Source organism: Larus michahellis, unplaced genomic scaffold (genome assembly GCF_964199755.1).
Source record: "Larus michahellis unplaced genomic scaffold, bLarMic1.1 SCAFFOLD_55, whole genome shotgun sequence".
Classification (NCBI taxonomy): Eukaryota; Metazoa; Chordata; class Aves; order Charadriiformes; family Laridae; genus Larus; species Larus michahellis.
Window position 1 is genome coordinate 1,285,467 of NW_027436458.1, and position 8,723 is coordinate 1,294,189.

Here is an 8,723-nt window from a genome sequence, read left to right on the forward strand (position 1 = left end):
CCCACATGGAAAATGCCAGGAGGCAAAAGTGGGGCTTATGTTTAGACTTTCTCGGAACTGCTTCAAATCAACTAGATATCTTTGTGCTGTAAATCTCCCAACAGACAAAGGCAAAAGCAGCAAACATCTCGCTGTATGTCCCACATCCAAAGTGCCAAGAGAGTAATGTAGAGCTTGCTCTCCCTGTCTTTGAGTACTGTTTTCAGTGTCCCGGTTACCTCTTTGCTAACATTCTCTTCAGAGCTGCAGTGAAACCAGGAACCACATGGAGAAGGCACCCACACTGAAAATGACTGGAAGGAACATTGGGGCTTCTTCTCAGTGTCTCTGACATAGGGTTTCACTGTCCCGGGAAAGTCTCTGCTAACACCCTGCAGAGCGCAGTGCCCAATATACAGAAACGTCTTGCGGTATCTCCTACAGGGAAAGTGCCAGGAGGAATTGTGGAGCTTGGTCTCAGTGTCTCTGAGAATTGCTCTGATTATCCGTGTGACCTCTTTGCTAAGACTCTCCAGAGAGCCTTCCTCAAAACCAACACACATCTTGACATATCTCCCACATTGATCGCAGTGTCTCCAGAAACGGCATTCAAGGAGCCAGGAACTTTTCTGCCCACACTGTCCATTGAGTTGTCCTCAAAACCAATATACATCCTGCTATATCTCCCACATGGAAAATGCCAGGAGGCAAAAGTGGGGATTATGTTTAGACTTTCTCGGAACTGCTTCAAATCAACTAGATATCTTTGTGCTGTAAATCTCCCAACAGACAAACGCAAAAGCAGCAAACATCTCGCTGTATGTCCCACATCCAAAGTGCCAAGAGAGTAATGTAGAGCTTGCTCTCCCTGTCTTTGAGTACAGTTTTCAGTGTCCCGGTTACCTCTTTGCTAACATTCTCTTCAGAGCTGCAGTGAAACCAGGAACCACGTGGAGAAGGCACCCACACTGAAAATGCCTGGAAGGAACATTGGGGCTTCTTCTCAGTGTCTCTGACATAGGGTTTCACTGTCCCGGGAAAGTCTCTGCTAACACCCTGCAGAGCGCAGTGCCCAATATACAGAAACGTCTTGCGGTATCTCCTACAGGGAAAGTGCCAGGAGGAATTGTGGAGCTTGGTCTCAGTGTCTCTGAGAATTGCTCTGATTATCCGTGTGACCTCTTTGCTAAGACTCTCCAGAGAGCCTTCCTCAAAACCAACACACATCTTGACATATCTCCCACATTGATCGCAGTGTCTCCAGAAACGGCATTCAAGGAGCCAGGAACTTTTCTGCCCACACTGTCCATTGAGTTGTCCTCAAAACCAATATACATCCTGCTATATCTCCCACATGGAAGATGCCAGGAGGGAAAAGTGGGGATTATGTTTAGACTTTCTCGGAACTGCTTCAAATCAACTAGATATCTTTGTGCTGTAAATCTCCCAACAGCCAAAGGCAAAAGCAGCAAACATCTCGCTGTATGTCCCACATCCAAAGTGCCAAGAGAGTAATGTAGAGCTTGCTCTCCCTGTCTTTGAGTACAGTTTTCAGTGTCCCGGTTACCTCTTTGCTAACATTCTCTTCAGAGCTGCAGTGAAACCAGGAACCACGTGGAGAAGGCACCCACACTGAAAATGCCTGGAAGGAACATTGGGGCTTCTTCTCAGTGTCTCTGACATAGGGTTTCACTGTCCCGGGAAAGTCTCTGCTAACACCCTGCAGAGCGCAGTGCCCAATATACAGAAACGTCTTGCGGTATCTCCTACAGGGAAAGTGCCAAGAGGGAATTCTCGATCTTGTTCTCAGTGTCTCTGAGAATTGCTCTGATTATCCGTGTGACCTCTTTGCTAAGACTCTCCAGAGAGCCTTCCTCAAAACCAACACACATCTTGACATATCTCCCGCATTGATCGCAGTGTCTCCAGAAACGGCATTCAAGGAGCCAGGAACTTTTCTGCCCACACTGTCCATTGAGTTGTCCTCAAAACCAATATACATCCTGCTATATCTCCCACATGGAAAATGCCAGGAGGCAAAAGTGGGGCTTATGTTTAGACTTTCTCGGAACTGCTTCAAATCAACTAGATATCTTTGTGCTGTAAATCTCCCAACAGACAAAGGCAAAAGCAGCAAACATCTCGCTGTATGTCCCACATCCAAAGTGCCAAGAGAGTAATGTAGAGCTTGCTCTCCCTGTCTTTGAGTACTGTTTTCAGTGTCCCGGTTACCTCTTTGCTAACATTCTCTTCAGAGCTGCAGTGAAACCAGGAACCACGTGGAGAAGGCACCCACACTGAAAATGCCTGGAAGGAACATTGGGGCTTCTTCTCAGTGTCTCTGACATAGGGTTTCACTGTCCCGGGAAAGTCTCTGCTAACACCCTGCAGAGCGCAGTGCCCAATATACAGAAACGTCTTGCGGTATCTCCTACAGGGAAAGTGCCAGGAGGAATTGTGGAGCTTGGTCTCAGTGTCTCTGAGAATTGCTCTGATTATCCGTGTGACCTCTTTGCTAAGACTCTCCAGAGAGCCTTCCTCAAAACCAACACACATCTTGACATATCTCCCACATTGATCGCAGTGTCTCCAGAAACGGCATTCAAGGAGCCAGGAACTTTTCTGCCCACACTGTCCATTGAGTTGTCCTCAAAACCAATATACATCCTGCTATATCTCCCACATGGAAGATGCCAGGAGGGAAAAGTGGGGATTATGTTTAGACTTTCTCGGAACTGCTTCAAATCAACTAGATATCTTTGTGCTGTAAATCTCCCAACAGACAAACGCAAAAGCAGCAAACATCTCGCTGTATGTCCCACATCCAAAGTGCCAAGAGAGTAATGTAGAGCTTGCTCTCCCTGTCTTTGAGTACAGTTTTCAGTGTCCCGGTTACCTCTTTGCTAACATTCTCTTCAGAGCTGCAGTGAAACCAGGAACCACATGGAGAAGGCACCCACACTGAAAATGACTGGAAGGAACATTGGGGCTTCTTCTCAGTGTCTCTGACATAGGGTTTCACTGTCCCGGGAAAGTCTCTGCTAACACCCTGCAGAGCGCAGTGCCCAATATACAGAAACGTCTTGCGGTATCTCCTACAGGGAAAGTGCCAGGAGGAATTGTGGAGCTTGGTCTCAGTGTCTCTGAGAATTGCTCTGATTATCCGTGTGACCTCTTTGCTAAGACTCTCCAGAGAGCCTTCCTCAAAACCAACACACATCTTGACATATCTCCCACATTGATCGCAGTGTCTCCAGAAACGGCATTCAAGGAGCCAGGAACTTTTCTGCCCACACTGTCCATTGAGTTGTCCTCAAAACCAATATACATCCTGCTATATCTCCCACATAGAAAATGCCAGGAGGCAAAAGTGGGGATTATGTTTAGACTTTCTCGGAACTGCTTCAAATCAACTAGATATCTTTGTGCTGTAAATCTCCCAACAGACAAACGCAAAAGCAGCAAACATCTCGCTGTATGTCCCACATCCAAAGTGCCAAGAGAGTAATGTAGAGCTTGCTCTCCCTGTCTTTGAGTACAGTTTTCAGTGTCCCGGTTACCTCTTTGCTAACATTCTCTTCAGAGCTGCAGTGAAACCAGGAACCACGTGGAGAAGGCACCCACACTGAAAATGCCTGGAAGGAACATTGGGGCTTCTTCTCAGTGTCTCTGACATAGGGTTTCACTGTCCCGGGAAAGTCTCTGCTAACACCCTGCAGAGCGCAGTGCCCAATATACAGAAACGTCTTGCGGTATCTCCTACAGGGAAAGTGCCAGGAGGAATTGTGGAGCTTGGTCTCAGTGTCTCTGAGAATTGCTCTGATTATCCGTGTGACCTCTTTGCTAAGACTCTCCAGAGAGCCTTCCTCAAAACCAACACACATCTTGACATATCTCCCACATTGATCGCAGTGTCTCCAGAAACGGCATTCAAGGAGCCAGGAACTTTTCTGCCCACACTGTCCATTGAGTTGTCCTCAAAACCAATATACATCCTGCTATATCTCCCACATGGAAAATGCCAGGAGGCAAAAGTGGGGATTATGTTTAGACTTTCTCGGAACTGCTTCAAATCAACTAGATATCTTTGTGCTGTAAATCTCCCAACAGCCAAAGGCAAAAGCAGCAAACATCTCCCTGTATGTCCCACATCCAAAGTGCCAAGAGAGTAATGTAGAGCTTGCTCTCCCTGTCTTTGAGTACAGTTTTCAGTGTCCCGGTTACCTCTTTGCTAACATTCTCTTCAGAGCTGCAGTGAAACCAGGAACCACGTGGAGAAGGCACCCACACTGAAAATGCCTGGAAGGAACATTGGGGCTTCTTCTCAGTGTCTCTGATGTCGGGTTTCACTGTCCCGGGAAAGTCTCTGCTAACACCCTGCAGAGCGCAGTGCCCAATATACAGAAACGTCTTGCGGTATCTCCTACAGGGAAAGTGCCAGGAGGGAATTCTCGATCTTGTTCTCAGTGTCTCTGAGAATTGCTCTGATTATCCGTGTGACCTCTTTGCTAAGACTCTCCAGAGAGCCTTCCTCAAAACCAACACACATCTTGACATATCTCCCACATTGATCGCAGTGTCTCCAGAAACGGCATTCAAGGAGCCAGGAACTTTTCTGCCCACACTGTCCATTGAGTTGTCCTCCAAACCAATATACATCCTGCTATATCTCCCACATGGAAAGTGCCAGGAGGGAGAAGTGGGGATTATGTTTAGACTTTCTCGGAACTGCTTCAAATCAACTAGATATCTTTGTGCAGTAAATCTCCCAACAGACAAACGCAAAAGCAGCAAACATCTCGCTGTATGTCCCACATCCAAAGTGCCAAGAGAGTAATGTAGAGCTTGCTCTCCCTGTCTTTGAGTACAGTTTTCAGTGTCCCGGTTACCTCTTTGCTAACATTCTCTTCAGAGCTGCAGTGAAACCAGGAACCACGTGGAGAAGGCACCCACACTGAAAATGACTGGAAGGAACATTGGGGCTTCTTCTCAGTGTCTCTGACATAGGGTTTCACTGTCCCGGGAAAGTCTCTGCTAACACCCTGCAGAGCGCAGTGCCCAATATACAGAAACGTCTTGCGGTATCTCCTACAGGGAAAGTGCCAAGAGGGAATTCTCGATCTTGTTCTCAGTGTCTCTGAGAATTGCTCTGATTATCCGTGTGACCTCTTTGCTAAGACTCTCCAGAGAGCCTTCCTCAAAACCAACACACATCTTGACATATCTCCCACATTGATCGCAGTGTCTCCAGAAACGGCATTCAAGGAGCCAGGAACTTTTCTGCCCACACTGTCCATTGAGTTGTCCTCCAAACCAATATACATCCTGCTATATCTCCCACATGGAAAATGCCAGGAGGCAAAAGTGGGGATTATGTTTAGACTTTCTCGGAACTGCTTCAAATCAACTAGATATCTTTGTGCTGTAAATCTCACAACAGCCAAAGGCAAAAGCAGCAAACATCTCGCTGTATGTCCCACATCCAAAGTGCCAAGAGAGTAATGTAGAGCTTGCTCTCCCTGTCTTTGAGTACAGTTTTCAGTGTCCCGGTTACCTCTTTGCTAACATTCTCTTCAGAGCTGCAGTGAAACCAGGAACCACGTGGAGAAGGCACCCACACTGAAAATGACTGGAAGGAACATTGGGGCTTCTTCTCAGTGTCTCTGACATAGGGTTTCACTGTCCCGGGAAAGTCTCTGCTAACACCCTGCAGAGCGCAGTGCCCAATATACAGAAACGTCTTGCGGTATCTCCTACAGGGAAAGTGCCAAGAGGGAATTCTCGATCTTGTTCTCAGTGTCTCTGAGAATTGCTCTGATTATCCGTGTGACCTCTTTGCTAAGACTCTCCAGAGAGCCTTCCTCAAAACCAACACACATCTTGACATATCTCCCACATTGATCGCAGTGTCTCCAGAAACGGCATTCAAGGAGCCAGGAACTTTTCTGCCCACACTGTCCATTGAGTTGTCCTCAAAACCAATATACATCCTGCTATATCTCCCACATGGAAAATGCCAGGAGGCAAAAGTGGGGCTTATGTTTAGACTTTCTCGGAACTGCTTCAAATCAACTAGATATCTTTGTGCTGTAAATCTCCCAACAGACAAACGCAAAAGCAGCAAACATCTCGCTGTATGTCCCACATCCAAAGTGCCAAGAGAGTAATGTAGAGCTTGCTCTCCCTGTCTTTGAGTACAGTTTTCAGTGTCCCGGTTACCTCTTTGCTAACATTCTCTTCAGAGCTGCAGTGAAACCAGGAACCACGTGGAGAAGGCACCCACACTGAAAATGCCTGGAAGGAACATTGGGGCTTCTTCTCAGTGTCTCTGACATAGGGTTTCACTGTCCCGGGAAAGTCTCTGCTAACACCCTGCAGAGCGCAGTGCCCAATATACAGAAACGTCTTGCGGTATCTCCTACAGGGAAAGTGCCAGGAGGAATTGTGGAGCTTGGTCTCAGTGTCTCTGAGAATTGCTCTGATTATCCGTGTGACCTCTTTGCTAAGACTCTCCAGAGAGCCTTCCTCAAAACCAACACACATCTTGACATATCTCCCGCATTGATCGCAGTGTCTCCAGAAACGGCATTCAAGGAGCCAGGAACTTTTCTGCCCACACTGTCCATTGAGTTGTCCTCAAAACCAATATACATCCTGCTATATCTCCCACATGGAAAATGCCAGGAGGCAAAAGTGGGGATTATGTTTAGACTTTCTCGGAACTGCTTCAAATCAACTAGATATCTTTGTGCTGTAAATCTCCCAACAGCCAAATGCAAAAGCAGCAAACATCTCCCTGTATGTCCCACATCCAAAGTGCCAAGAGAGTAATGTAGAGCTTGCTCTCCCTGTCTTTGAGTACAGTTTTCAGTGTCCCGGTTACCTCTTTGCTAACATTCTCTTCAGAGCTGCAGTGAAACCAGGAACCACGTGGAGAAGGCACCCACACTGAAAATGACTGGAAGGAACATTGGGGCTTCTTCTCAGTGTCTCTGATGTCAGGTTTCACTGTCCCGGGAAAGTCTCTGCTAACACCCTGCAGAGCGCAGTGCCCAATATACAGAAACGTCTTGCGGTATCTCCTACAGGGAAAGTGCCAGGAGGAATTGTGGAGCTTGGTCTCAGTGTCTCTGAGAATTGCTCTGATTATCCGTGTGACCTCTTTGCTAAGACTCTCCAGAGAGCCTTCCTCAAAACCAACACACATCTTGACATATCTCCCACATTGATCGCAGTGTCTCCAGAAACGGCATTCAAGGAGCCAGGAACTTTTCTGCCCACACTGTCCATTGAGTTGTCCTCCAAACCAATATACATCCTGCTATATCTCCCACATGGAAAGTGCCAGGAGGCAAAAGTGGGGATTATGTTTAGACTTTCTCGGAACTGCTTCAAATCAACTAGATATCTTTGTGCAGTAAATCTCCCAACAGACAAACGCAAAAGCAGCAAACATCTCGCTGTATGTCCCACATCCAAAGTGCCAAGAGAGTAATGTAGAGCTTGCTCTCCCTGTCTTTGAGTACAGTTTTCAGTGTCCCGGTTACCTCTTTGCTAACATTCTCTTCAGAGCTGCAGTGAAACCAGGAACCACGTGGAGAAGGCACCCACACTGAAAATGACTGGAAGGAACATTGGGGCTTCTTCTCAGTGTCTCTGACATAGGGTTTCACTGTCCCGGGAAAGTCTCTGCTAACACCCTGCAGAGCGCAGTGCCCAATATACAGAAACGTCTTGCGGTATCTCCTACAGGGAAAGTGCCAAGAGGGAATTCTCGATCTTGTTCTCAGTGTCTCTGAGAATTGCTCTGATTATCCGTGTGACCTCTTTGCTAAGACTCTCCAGAGAGCCTTCCTCAAAACCAACACACATCTTGACATATCTCCCGCATTGATCGCAGTGTCTCCAGAAACGGCATTCAAGGAGCCAGGAACTTTTCTGCCCACACTGTCCATTGAGTTGTCCTCAAAACCAATATACATCCTGCTATATCTCCCACATGGAAAATGCCAGGAGGCAAAAGTGGGGATTATGTTTAGACTTTCTCGGAACTGCTTCAAATCAACTAGATATCTTTGTGCTGTAAATCTCCCAACAGCCAAAGGCAAAAGCAGCAAACATCTCGCTGTATGTCCCACATCCAAAGTGCCAAGAGAGTAATGTAGAGCTTGCTCTCCCTGTCTTTGAGTACAGTTTTCAGTGTCCCGGTTACCTCTTTGCTAACATTCTCTTCAGAGCTGCAGTGAAACCAGGAACCACGTGGAGAAGGCACCCACACTGAAAATGACTGGAAGGAACATTGGGGCTTCTTCTCAGTGTCTCTGATGTCGGGTTTCACTGTCCCGGGAAAGTCTCTGCTAACACCCTGCAGAGCGCAGTGCCCAATATACAGAAACGTCTTGCGGTATCTCCTACAGGGAAAGTGCCAGGAGGAATTGTGGAGCTTGGTCTCAGTGTCTCTGAGAATTGCTCTGATTATCCGTGTGACCTCTTTGCTAAGACTCTCCAGAGAGCCTTCCTCAAAACCAACACACATCTTGACATATCTCCCGCATTGATCGCAGTGTCTCCAGAAACGGCATTCAAGGAGCCAGGAACTTTTCTGCCCACACTGTCCATTGAGTTGTCCTCAAAACCAATATACATCCTGCTATATCTCCCACATGGAAAATGCCAGGAGGCAAAAGTGGGGATTATGTTTAGACTTTCTCGGAACTGCTTCAAATCAACTAGATATCTTTGTG